The sequence below is a fragment of the Aegilops tauschii genome, chromosome 6 (genome assembly GCF_002575655.3).
Source record: "Aegilops tauschii subsp. strangulata cultivar AL8/78 chromosome 6, Aet v6.0, whole genome shotgun sequence".
Classification (NCBI taxonomy): domain Eukaryota; kingdom Viridiplantae; phylum Streptophyta; class Magnoliopsida; order Poales; family Poaceae; genus Aegilops; species Aegilops tauschii.
Window position 1 is genome coordinate 271,460,006 of NC_053040.3, and position 13,419 is coordinate 271,473,424.

A 13,419-nucleotide genomic window follows, 5' to 3' on the forward strand; every position below is an offset into this window, starting at 1 on the left:
ACGCATTTCGGATTGTAATCGAGAGGAAGAGATCTGTTCTGAGGGGGATTCAGAAGGAGAAGACAACTCCTATTTACCCCCTGAGGTCTTCGCTCTAACTTGGCATGCTGATGTTGGTTATATCATGCATATGGTGTCTTGCATTGCTTACTTTATACATCAAATATGTCATCTACTTAGTTTAGACATCCTTTGTGCGAATGCCATCTGTTTAGTTTATTCATCATTTATGTGAATTATGCAACGCCATCTTGTTTAGCCAGGCATCATATATGTGAATTTTGCAATGCCATCCTGCTTAGTCAGTCATCTTATATGTAAATTATATCAGGCCATCCTTTTTTTCGTTACATATTACATTTGTCAACAATGTTAGTACATTCAACTGCTCTTCGTGTGCATCAGCCATTTGACACGGTGATGGCAAATTCTGGAGTGAAAACAAGGTCTTCAGAGTAGACTATGCTATCTGACGAAGCGCATATCTCGCTGGTTACGGATAGCTCCTCAGAGGAGGATTCAGAGACAGATGACCAGTCCTATTCCCCCCTGAGGTGTATGCTCTAACTTGGGAGGGTTATGTTGCTCATATCGTGCGTATGGTGTCTCGCATTGCTATGTCTTTTGATTAGTTTAGACATGCTTTGTGTGAATGCCACCTGTTCAGTGTCTAATTACCATATATGTGAATTATGCATTGCCATCTTGTTGCAAGACATTATATATGTGAATTATACAATGCTATCTTGTTGCAAAGGCATTATATATGTGAATTATGCAATGCCATGCTATTTAGCCAATCATCATGTATGTGAATTATATCATGCTATCATTTTTTTGTATTACGTGTTCCATTTGTCGACCACGTTTGTATATTCAACTACTCTTCCTATGCATCAACCATTTGAAGCGGTGATGGAAGTATCTGGAGTGAAAACAAGGTATTCAGAGCAGACAATGCTACCCGCTGAAGCAGACATCTTGCTGGTTACAGAGAGCTCCTCAGAGGAGGATTCAGAGACTGATGACCAGTCCTATTTCCCCCTGAGGTCTATGCTCAAACTTGGCAGGGTTATATTACCCATGTCATGCATGTTGTCTTGCATTGCTTAGTTTTTACATCATATATGGATTGCCATCTGCTTACTTGCTTACTATATAAATCATATATTTGAATTATATCATGCCATCATGTTTACATAGTACATACACATCATCTATCTGAATTATGGCATGGCAACCCATTTAATAAAGACATCATATAGTTATATCATCTCATCCTGTTTAGTGTTTACAATCATCATATTTTGAATTATGGCATTCTATCCGTGAATGTATGTGAATTATGGCATGCCAACCTATTTAATAAACACATTATATAGTTATGTCATGTCATCCTGTTTACATAGTCTCATATTTTGAACTATGTCTTTCCATCTTTTTTAGTTAGCCATCATAATGTGAAATTGCGTCATGCTATCCTGTTTAGTTAGGCATCATATATGTGAAATTGTGTCATGCTATCCTGTTTGGTTAGACAACATAAATATGAATTATTTCATGCCCTCTTTTATTCCCCACTATCCATTGCACCTGTCTATCATACAATGTCTATACTTTCAATTACTTTTCTTGTTTATCAGCCATTTGAATTGGAGAGCGTGATGGCAGTATCTAAGGGAGTAACAACACGGTCTTCAGAAAAGATAGTGCTACCAGTTGATGCAGATAGAACCACTGTTGTACTTGCCCAAGGACCAGATCCACCACACATAACCCAGACTCTCGCAGATTGTACCCCTACCCAGTTGGACAGAGAACCAGCTACACCCCTTCTAACCCCAACCCCGGTAGATAGTAACCCAGTTCCAGTTGACACAACACCGTCTCCACCACAGAGCACCCAAACACGAGCAGTTAGTAAGGGAACTGCAGTGCCCAAAGCACGAGGACCACCACTCCGAATCCCACCTCAACACTTAAAGGAGAAGAAGATTTGTTCTCAGGTCAGGTTCTGTAGCTATGGTTCATACTCCAATGGCGCAACAGGTATGTTTTAAACCTGTTTCTTTAACTGGTTTGCTGTTGTAACCTGCTCTATGTTGATTTCAGTTTCAATTGAATAAACAGTTATGTTCTCATGTCATGCACATTACAAGTGTTGTTATTGCTCTATACTTACCCACACTTATATTCTGTCTATTCTGCTTTGTCTTGAACAAATATTATTTGAACTGTGTCTCTATCTTGATTTGGCCACAAAAACTAGAATGATATAGACCATAAAGTGACCATGGTACATAGATATATGTTTGTTTCATGCTCTTATCCAGTCCACTTTACTACTGAACTCATTTACCAAAATGAGTTTCATATACAACATGGTAAACATGTGATGTGTCTGCTTGTTTCTCTTTTAGAATGCGGACAAAATATTGAAGAATAGTACCGCGTTATCCAATGGTAAAGGAAGTAATGAAGATAAGGTTCAAGATAGTGAGACATCTCTGTTGGTCTCCAAGAAAGCTGATAAAAACTATCTTGATGACAGTGAGGGAACCCAAAAGTCTTGTCTTGATGTAGTGTTCGAGTTACTGGCCACTACTGCTGGCACAAGCTCTTCGAACTCGTTGCCTGAATCAGTTCGTCTTCTTGAGTCTCAACTTCAAGTTGAAAGACATCGATCAGATGTGCTGCGACAGGAAGCTGAAGGACTGAGGAAGTCCCTGCAGAATTCAGATGCATATTTTTTGGTGCAACAGCAAGCGCTGGAGGATTTAAGCGCCGAACAAGAGAAAGTTAATAAGCTTGCTAAGCATCTTGCCAGCATTATGGGTACCCAGGATATTGTTTCTTGAGATCTTCTGAAGTGGTTTCAGTTCTGGATTTGTTTTGCTGCGGCGTTTATTTGCGCTGGTCACCAACTTTGACAACCAGTGTATATGATATGCTGCTTTGTTCCCTATATTTGCACTGGTGGCGAACTTTGATGCCCAGTGGATGTAATATGTGTAATAGCCGTGATAACCTAGCATTAGTTGCTTGCTTATTTATTTCCTTGTTGTCTTGTTTATTTGTTTGCTTGTAGTCATTGCAGTTCTTTTTCCGTGGTTAGCTAGTGGCTGCAATAACCTATTTTTTAAAACTAGGCCACAATAACCATGAGCTAATATTTACTGTAGTGACACTGGGCCTCCTACTGGCCGTAGAAATAGTGGGCCTTCTACGGGCCGTAGAAATAATGGGCCTTCTACGGGCCGTAGAAACAATGGGCCTTCTGCGGGCCGTATCATCAATGGGCCTTATACGGGCCGTATGATCGATTGGCCAAACATGGGCCAAACAGACCGCATTATGGCCGTAAACGGGCTAGAGTTGGAATCATCCGTTCATGGGCCGACCATAACGGGCCATCGTTAATAGGCCGTATTTGAAGACGCTATGAAAACGGCCCAACGTATTAACGTACCACAAACGAGCCGACTGTAACCACGGGCTGAATTTGGCCCACAAGCAGAAAATGACAGTAACGGGCCATAAGTAAATGAATGCTGGAAATGAGCCCAAGAATAAATGGGCTCTGAGAACGCCGAAAGATAACATGGGCTGGAAATGGCCCAACGAAATAACGGGCCGTTAATGGGTATAAAGTGATACACTGTTCATTACGGGCCAGTTTCACCACGGGCCGTTAATGGGTGTAAAGTGATACACTATTCATTACGGGCCAGTTTCACCACGGGCCGTTAATAGGCCAAGAGTTACATAGGGCCTCATATGGGCCGAAAGACATCATGGGCCATACATGCGCCAGAAGTGAAAACGGGCTGGAATCATATTGGATGGCCCAGATGATGCTACTAAGCCTAATTCGGATAGGGCGTAACGGGCCTTGGGTTAGCGGGCTGTAAATGGGCTATATGCGAACAGGCCGTTAACAGGCTTTCCATGGGCCGGCCCGCCACCTTTTGACCAAGTCAAACGGGCCGGCCTTTTCATAGGAATGGGCCTCTGTTGTGCCGTGCCACGTGTCGACGTATCATAGGCGCCTTCCGTCCAATGAGTGGATGACATCTGTCCCAACGATGAGCCGACACGTGTTTCCTCCAGCCAATGATGATTTTACACGTGGAAAATCCCCATTGGTCGGGGCTGTTAACGGGTTATCGGATCCAAAACCCGACCCGATAGCTTAACGGCGTTCCGTTACGGTGGATGCCACGTGTCGGTCACCCTTGACGAAAGCACTTCTGTGACGCGCGATTTATCGTCATGGAAGTGGACACTTCCGTGATGATAATTTTGGCAATGTCATGGAACACTTCTACGACAGCACAGGTATGACTATCTTGATTCTGTCATAAATTTTTCATGGATGTACCTGCATGAAAGAAAACGCGACCTACTATGACAAACACGTATCATCACGGAAGTGTATTTTTTTGTAGTTCCTGGAAGTTGGTGACGAAGCGGTCGCGCATCTCGTCCCAGGAGGAGATCAAGCCGTGCTGCAGGTTCAGGAGCCAGGAGCGGGCCCCATCCTTGAGAGCCATGGGAAACCAGTTCGCCTTGACTTTTTCATCGCCGTTGGCCGCTTCGATGCTCAACTCATAGAGCTGCAGGAACTCCACGGGGTCGGCGGTGCCGTCGTAGCGAGGAGGCAGATCTGGTTTGAACTTGCCTGGCCAGGCGACGCTACGCAGCTCGGGGGTGAAGGTGCGGCAACCGGCCGTGGTCGGCTGGGCCCATTTTTGAGGTGGAGCTTGGTCTTGGCGAGGTCCGCGCTGCGCCACTGCAGGTGGCACGCGGTCTTGACGAGGTGGCGCGGGGAGCGCCAGCGCAGCTTCTCGCGGCCGCGGGATTTCTTGGCAGCTTCTTTCTTCACGTGCGGGCGCCGGGCGCGGTGGATTACGCCGTGGAGGCGCGCGCCTTGGTGCCAAGGCACCGTCTTGGGGTTGAGGTGGTGGAGGCGTGCCATGAGCCCCGTCGCCCGCGGCTGGTTGAGGGGAGGCAGAGAGTGGGACGGCGCCGGAGAGCCCCCTGCGGCGCGGACGAGCTCGGCGACGCGGTCGAGCCACTCCTCATAGAGGTCATCGATGGGGCGGTAATGCAGGAGCTCGTTCGCCGTGATGAGCGCGGCCCGTGCCTCCATGGGAGCGCGGTGCGCGTGAGACGAGGAACCGGCAGGGGTAAGCGATGGAGTAGCAGTGCGGCCGTCTTACCGCACCGAAGGATGCAGCGAGGACGCTTGCTACTCGTTCCCCGCCGGGCCGGTGGCAGCGTTGGCGGCGGGAGACGGAGAACGACGAGGTGGCCCGCCTACGGGAGTCGTCTGAGCAACGTGGGCGGAGAGGGCAGCCCGACGCTCAGCTCGAGCATGGCGAGCGTCCGCCATGGAAACGACGGAGCGATGGAGCAACGAACTGATGGAAGGAAAAACTACGGCGCAGCCCTACCTGGCGCGCCAAATGTCGGATGTGGGGTTCCGGCAAACCATTAAGGTTCGAACACTGGGGTGCGCGCGAAGTGTCTCCCTCCTACCGATCTACGCTCTAGCTCGCTAAGATCTTGCGAATGAACTCGTCGAACTCGCAACGCAGAAAGACACGAGGTTTATACTGGTTCGGGCCACCGTTGTGGTGTAATACCCTACTCTAGTGTGGTGGTGGTGGATTGCCTCTTGGGCTGATGATGAACAGTACAAGGGAAGAACAGCCTCCTGAGGTTGAGGTGTTCTTGTGCTTGTGAACTTGTGGCGTGAGGATTCGTCCAGTTCAAACTGCCTCTACTGTGGTGGCTAGCTCTACTTATATAGGCCCTGGTCCTCTTCCCAAATATCGAGCGGGAAGGAAGCCAACAACAGCGGGGAAATTTGAAAGGGGACAGCTAGTACAAGCTATCCTGACAAAAGTGGTCTTCGCCTGCAAAAAGCCCTGGGGTGACGCCGTCTTGGGCTCCACGATGACCTCCGCCTGGCCGTCCTCCTGGTCTTGGTCTCGTTGCACCAATATGGCAACCTTTGCCTGATGCCTCGGTACTCTTCGCCTGCGCTGGCCTCCTTAGCACCAAAGATCATGTCATTTCCATCCTTGACCTAACCCAATATTCTTTTTATTGGAAACATTCCTTTTTTGATAAAGGAATAACCCTTAAAACCCTAGGTTGTGAAGCAACCTATATTTCTGTCACTCCTAAAATTCCAAAATAATTCTCATAAATTGTTTGGATCCTATCTTGCTCAAATATGGCAAAATATTTCATTGCCATGTTCAAAAATAATCCTCCAATAATTCTTTTCCTATTCTGTCCTAAATGGCACTTTGCAAAGGAAGTGCTATTTATTTTTGCTTGATTGACCCCAGACTTCTTGGACAACTTTTCCTGTCCATATCATTGGCTCATGCCAAAATTCAACTCAATTTGCCTAGTAAATAATTTTCAGCAATTTTCCCAAGTTTCTGTCCAGGAAGGAACTTTGTGAAGAAGCTATATTCTAGGCATATCCAAATGAGTTGCAATTTTGCAAGGTCCTTCATATGATCAAATCATAACTCTGCACCAACTATGAGCTCATGTAACTCATCTATGTGAGCCCAGCCCCAAATCTTAGTTTCTGGTCAGATTTTCAGTTTGTGAAGCAACTATATTTTATATTGCTTCAATTGAGCTGAAACTTTACCAGGACATGCTTCTACCTATATAAACTCCCTCCACCAAGTTTTAGCTAAATTCGTTAATCCAATTGCCATGTGCAATTTTCCAAGTTTTTGTCCGGAATGGAGCTTTGTGAAGCAAGTGCCACTTTGGTATTTCCAAATGGCATGAACTCTTTACAGAAGCTTCATACCATCATATGAACCCACTCTGCCAAATTTCAGCTCATGAGAATCAAGTATGTGAGTGCATCATCCAAATCCCTAATTCTGGCCAGTTTTGCACTTTCTACAGCAACCCTCATCTAAACTCCTCCTCTTAGTCTGATTTTCGGTGATCAACATCACCTTAGCATGTGATCATCGCCAGACAAACTATTTACCACGTTACCAAGCTGATTTAACCACAGAAAGTTACAAGCACCTTCCTGTTGATTTACTTTGGAGCTACGTGCAAATCTCTTCTTTGCCCCTAGACTGATTTATTTCCTCATTTTGACTAAGGGCACGGCGGTCTATCTACTGGACATGGTAGGCCCTGCCAGAACGCGCCGTTTGCACCAATGCCCGTGGTGAGCACGCTGGCGTCACGCACAGTGCAAGCTCTGGCTCGGTCCGGCCACTGTGCTCGTCTCCTCCCTCCTCGTCTCGACCTCCATTCATGTCCTGGAGCTCGCCCGTGCTCGACTGCATCACCCTGCGTCGCTGCTTCGTCGTGGTTCGCCATAAATGAGCCGCTAGCTCCATGCCCGTGCCGCGTCCAGCCTCTGCCCACCATTAAAGCTTGGTCGGGAGCTCGCTCGTGAGCTCTAGGGCTCTCCCCCGCGCCTATATAAGGACCCCCGAACCCCTCCGCACCTCACCAGCCTCTCCCCAAGCCTCCGCGACCTGTAGAGTCGCCCGATCTCGCCAGAGTTCGCCTCGGCCATTGCCGGTCTTCTTGATTCCGGCGAGCATAGTCCACCTCTCCACCTCCCGACCCGTCCTACGCGTTCCCCTCCTACCCGCGGTTCGCCCCCACCCCTTGCCCCCTCGCCGGAGCCGCTGCTTCACCGAGTACCTCCACCACCCGAGCTCTCTGTAGCCTCCCCGGTCGCCGCACCTCCCTGCCTCTCCACCACTCTCCGGCACCTCCTTTGCCTCTGAATGGATGCGGTGCTCTGCCCTGAACCCGCCGGTGCCCGCGCCTTGGCCTGAGGTGGCCGGAGCAGCCCGTTCCATCGCCAGCGCCCGCCCAGCTCGTCTCTGTTCTCCTCCCATCGCCACTTCCCCTAGGCATCCCCGCCGTCCCTGCTGCCTCTCTCTGCTGCGGCCGGCCGATCCGCGCCCGCCGGTGGCCTCCGCCTGGCCGGACTTGGCCGGAGCCGCCTGGGCCCCTCGCGGCGCCCACCTCCCCTGCTTCGCTACTCTGTCTCCGATCGGGGAGGCAGGAGGAGGAAGACGACGACCTGGCTCGGCCCCCCTGGCCGCTGGACCCCACGTGCCAGCCACACACCCCGGGCCCAGGTACGTTAAGTGGAGACGCATTTCGGGCAATACGCTTTAAGATTGTGAAAGCGTATTCCCGTTTCTGTTCTGCTCAAAGTGCGTTTTCTTATTCAGAAAGCGTATTCTTTATCCTCTTCGCCCCGTAGTATGTTTTCCAGATTCGGAAAGCGTATTTCCTAATATGCGCCTCTGCCTTATCCACTCAGGGACCCATTGGTGATAAAATCTTCACGGAATGGTCCTTCTTCTTCCACACATCATAACTCCGCAACCGTAACTCCGATCGAGGTGAAACCAGCGCTCACTTATTCGTCTCGTCGAGCTCTATCTTTTGGTAACATTTTCACTAGGTATTCTCACAGTGAAAATGACCATTTTGACCTTGCCTCTAATCAGCCCCCTCCAAGAGAAAACCGTCCGGTGTTTCGTTCCGCGGCTTCACCGCACTTTTTCCTGCAGTCTCCGTCACCCCAGGCAAGCCACAATACCCACTTGCATGATAGTCATGCAGTAGCCATGGTTTTCAACTTGAATATTTATTAACTATTTGCTTGTTTAAAATATGGTTATCGTTGTTCGGTTATGATTCTTGGTTAGTGCTTACTTTCTTGCTATGTTGTTATGCACCTGGTTATCATGCCCTGCTAGTTGCTAGTATTTCTTTCATATGCTTATGCTTGCTAGTAGTACATGTTGATGTTGGTGATAGTCTTCGGTGCATGACTACTGTCTGTTCCAAGTACCGTTGTTGTGCATGTTCCATTGCATCCAGCTGGTCAAATGCTTGCATGATGGCATTGTTGATATGTTCTTGCATGATATTTATTGTTGATGCTAGTGTTCATGCTATGTCTCGGAGAAGTATGTTCTTGTGATGTTCATGCTAGTCAGTATGCCATGCTCAGTTGGACATAATTCATTGTGGATATGGTGGATAGTTATGTTGCACCCGTGCTTATGTTGATATCATGCTCATGCATTGTAATTGCATCATGTTATTTTATCATTACTCATCATATTGCATTCTAGTTTAACCGGATTAAATTGAACTTGAACAACTGTTGGCTGAGTCATGGTGCCACCATATCGAGCTGACCAGTGCAACCACGCTTACCTTTATGGGAAGGTCCTAACTGGGTCTATTGTCATGCCTCTCGCCGGTGCCTCCAACGAGGGAAGGTTATGGGCATGCGGTACCCTGGCCCGGTAAGCAGACATAACCTTGTGTGCCCGTTGTTGTTGTTGTACCCGGGTGGTCCCTGTTTGGGACCGTTTATGTTTTGGCCACGACGGTGGCCGTTGGTGCCTTTGGTAGGCACGGGGCCACCCAGGACTTAGCCCAAAGGGGAGTTGGTCGGAGTGTCCGGGAGAGTGTCACGGCAGTAGATCGGTTTTGTCAGAACGTCGTTGGTCCACCCGAATGGGAGTGCGAGGCCATGGGTTCTGTGGTGTGGGTACAGTGTACTAACCTCTCCAGAGTGTATATTAAATCTATCGATAGCCGCGCTCGCAGATAAGGGCTCAGTTCGTGTCGGTCACACTGTGAGTCAACAATATTAATCATAATGTGCTTAAGAACAACCCCGGTTCGATGACGAGATAAGTTGGTTGGGATCGCCGGAAAGATCATCGTTTCAGACCAAGTGTTGGTCATGGTTGGGATCGCCGGAAAGATCACCGTTGAGACAAAGTGTTGGTCATGGTTGGGATCGCCGGAAGGATCACTGTTTGGTTACGAGGTAACCCGCACAAATTAAGTGGTGCATATAGTGTCATCATGTTGCATGCTAGTATCATCGGATTTATATGTTCATGCCTTGATCATATCGCTCTAGCGATATTATGTTCATGTTGTCCATGCCATGTTATCCTGATGATCTCATGAAAATTCCTGCTTAACCTGTAATTGCCATGCTGTTGTTTGTCTTGAATGCTTCTGGTTATTGTGAGCTTGCAAGTACATTCAATGTACTGACATGGCGTGTCATGCCAGTTTGCAGGTCGTGCCTGGATTGCTTGCTTGTTTGGTGTGGTTCCTGTGTTCGCGAGCTAGGATAAACGTTCCAGCCAGAGTCCCTGCGGATTGGAGTCCATCATCACCGTCCGTTGTTCCGCTACCAGTAGTTGTTCCGCTGCCTCAACTTGTTATGCTGCTTGCATAGAGCAACTGAGGATGGCGTAGTGTCACCGTGCCGATGTTATTCATTGTAATATTAGAGACCTCGTATTCATATTCGTGTAATAATAGAAAGCTGGTTTGTTCTATGCTAAGCAGTGCCGTATTCCAGAAGACTTCACCTCGATCTCTGGGCTGGAATACGGGGCGTTCCGGTTTCTCTGAGCCGGGGTGCCAGAAACCACACTTACTAAATCGAGCAATTTTAGTAATTAAACAGAGCTAGTTGACCTAAACATTCCTCTAACAAAAGACCAGCATTAAAAACAAAGCTTAAGTACACACAATTTTAACAAAGCCACCGCCGCGCCGGCCTATGCATCACTGGTGTGGGATGAGACGTCGATGACTTGTCCTGGCGACATGCCGCCGCTGGTGGACTCCGCATCCCCCCTGCTGAAGTCGACCACGTCCTCGTCCTCAAGCTCGTCCTAAAGGTTGTAGTACTTGTAGTAGTGGCTACGCCAGAGCTCGCGTTGGTACTCTGCGCCGATTCCTCGACGGATAGACTCTTCTCTACCTCGACCTCAGCCACGCGCAACTCCTCCTCCCGGTGCTCCTCGATCTCCGCCGCCTCCTGCATCTCCAGCTCCCGCTCGGCGATCTCCTGCTCCATGGCCACTGCCACCTTTTCGGACGTGGGTTGCATGCTGGATTCCGAGGTGGCCTGGAATATCTTGGCGTGTGCATCCTCGATCTTGGCGTGGATAGCCTCGACCCGGGCCAGGGCGACATCGGCGGCACGGATGATAGCTCGAGCGCTCTCGGTGTTTGCAGCCGCTGTCGCAGCAACAGCTGCAGCCGTCTCGGCTGCTGCAGCTGCCTTGTCGGCTGTCGCTGATACCCTCTCGACGGATGCAACTGCCCTCAATGCGGATGCGGCGACACTCTAGGCGTAGGCGGCCGCGCTCTCGGCACAGGCGGCCGCGCTCGGGGAAGACGCGACAACCGTACAGGTCTTCACGAAGCGTTTCCACGGTGTCATCTTTGCAAGAAGGGGTTGCAGGAATGGGGATGGGGATTCATGGATTCGGAGGTTGCCGGCACTGGAGCAGACAAGCCGGCGAAGCTTAAGGAGGAAGACTTAAATAGACTCACAAATTTTCATCGCAAATGGTTTCTACAAAAAACTGTGTGTGATGTTGTTGATATTTTTTATTAGATGTGAAAGACGAATTTGGAGTAAAGTGGCAACGGGTGGTGTTTTAAATGTTCGAGAAAATTTGTAGTACTAATACAACTATCATGTCAAATTTTGGAAAATTTCAGGGCTCATTTGACCTTTTAAGGCATTTAATTGATTTTCTAGCCATTTAATTACCGTAATTCAAATTTGAACTACATGTACATGCAACAGCTAACCATAACAGTTCGAAAAGTCATATTTTGTCTACTTATGTGCGAGTTAATTCCATGTGCAGTAAATTGGAAGGAATTTTCAAACATATTGGTCTCACGGCTATGACACAATTAAGCATGGAGTGCCATGGAATTTAAATTCCAAAAAATTAAAAAAGATCAGAAACACATGAAACCTTGCTTGATGTAATGTCATGCCACCAAGATGATGTGCTAAAAAATCTTGCATGTTTGACGGAAGTTTGGACACACACCCCTCATAAACCAGAGCAACTCACTAGAAGGCTCGTGGTTTTGAGAGGGAACAATGCATGTTTGATGATGAACGGGCGATAGCTTCCTCTTATGGGCTTAAAAAAATTTATATAGTTAACGTCCACTAATACAACTGCCTTGTCAAAATTTGGAAAATTTCAGGGGTCATTTGACCTTTTTAAGACATTTAAGTGATTTTCTAGCCATTTAATGACCATAATCCAAATTTGAACTACATCTACATGTAGCGGCTAACCATAACGGTTTGAAAAAAATATTTGTGTATTTGTGTGCGAGTTAATTCCATGTGCAGTAAATTGGAACGAATTTTCGAACATATTGGTGCCACGGCTTGGACAGATGCATGGAGTGCCATGGCATTTAAATTCCAAAAAAATTAAAAAATCACCAGACGATGTAAATATCTGGTGTTTAAAAAATAAAATGTAAAGATCTGGCAAGACAACCGGGCCCCACACGATTGACACTCTATTTGGCGCCTCGAGGTTTGGAAGCGCGGGTTATTAATCAGACATGGTTCTGTATTAGAAACCGTTAGCTATTAAGTTCACACATGAATTTTGCTGCGGGAATCGTGTGTAATTCAAACTACGGTTCTACTAAATTCCGACGACCAGCGTGTGTATTGTTCCCGTCGATCTAGATTCCGGCCGCCAATAAATACTACCTTGCTCACGTCGTCCCGCCTGCATTCTCATCTACATCCTTCCCTCACTCGCCCTCTCTCTCCCTCTCTCTCCCTCCCTCCCTCCCTCTCTCTCTCTATCTCTCTATCTATCTATCTCTCTCTCTCTCTCTCTCTCTATATATATATATATATATATATCTTAAATCTCGGCCATGGCGCCGCCGATCTTCCCACGCTCGGTCGACGAGCAGCGACGAGGAGGACCCCTACGCGCCGCCGGACGAGGTTGCGCCGGACCCCCAACTTTGGAGTGGTTTTGGGGCCAGTACAATTATTGTCTATGGAAGTCGCTCCCGCTGGCTGAGAAAGCCAGGCAAGTGGCGTTCAAGAAGGAGATGGCGGAGGAGGAAGCCAGGCACCAGGAGGCCTATGAAGCCCGTGATGTCGCCTGGAAAAAGGAGGTGGTGGAGCTTTGGGGGCGGGCGCGTCATCGTGCGGAGGAGGTGTACGAAGACTGGTACTTCGCGAGGAAGGTTAAAGGTGTTACGCGCCTCATCGCTACGTGGAGATTGGCCAATAAGCTCTAGCATGACGTCGATGAGGAGCTCTGGTGGGCGCCCAACAAAATGGCAATATCGTTCGCACTAGTCTGCCAGCAAGAGGCAGATCGGTACGTCAAGCGCTGCAAGGCGGAGGAAGCGGAGTACTGCTTCCGCGCTGGGAAGACGCCACGCACTAGGGAGCTGCTGGCGAGGGGCTGCCGAAATACTGCCCCCAGGAGGGATTATTAGTTTTAGTATTGTTCGTTTTCAATTTTATGCATTGTACCTAGTAGTTAA

At 48.3% G+C, this 13,419-nt stretch overlaps 1 long non-coding RNA gene across 1 annotated transcript; it reads left to right on the forward strand.

Moving 5' to 3' along the window:
* Positions 1-7,070: 7,070 nt before the first annotated feature.
* On the forward strand, positions 7,071-10,588 carry LOC120965818 (uncharacterized). The gene is made up of 4 exons (XR_006664832.2): positions 7,071-8,159; positions 8,348-8,429; positions 8,538-8,615; positions 10,135-10,588. It is a non-coding gene; the product is annotated as an uncharacterized lncRNA (long non-coding RNA).
* Positions 10,589-13,419: the final 2,831 nt, after the last annotated feature.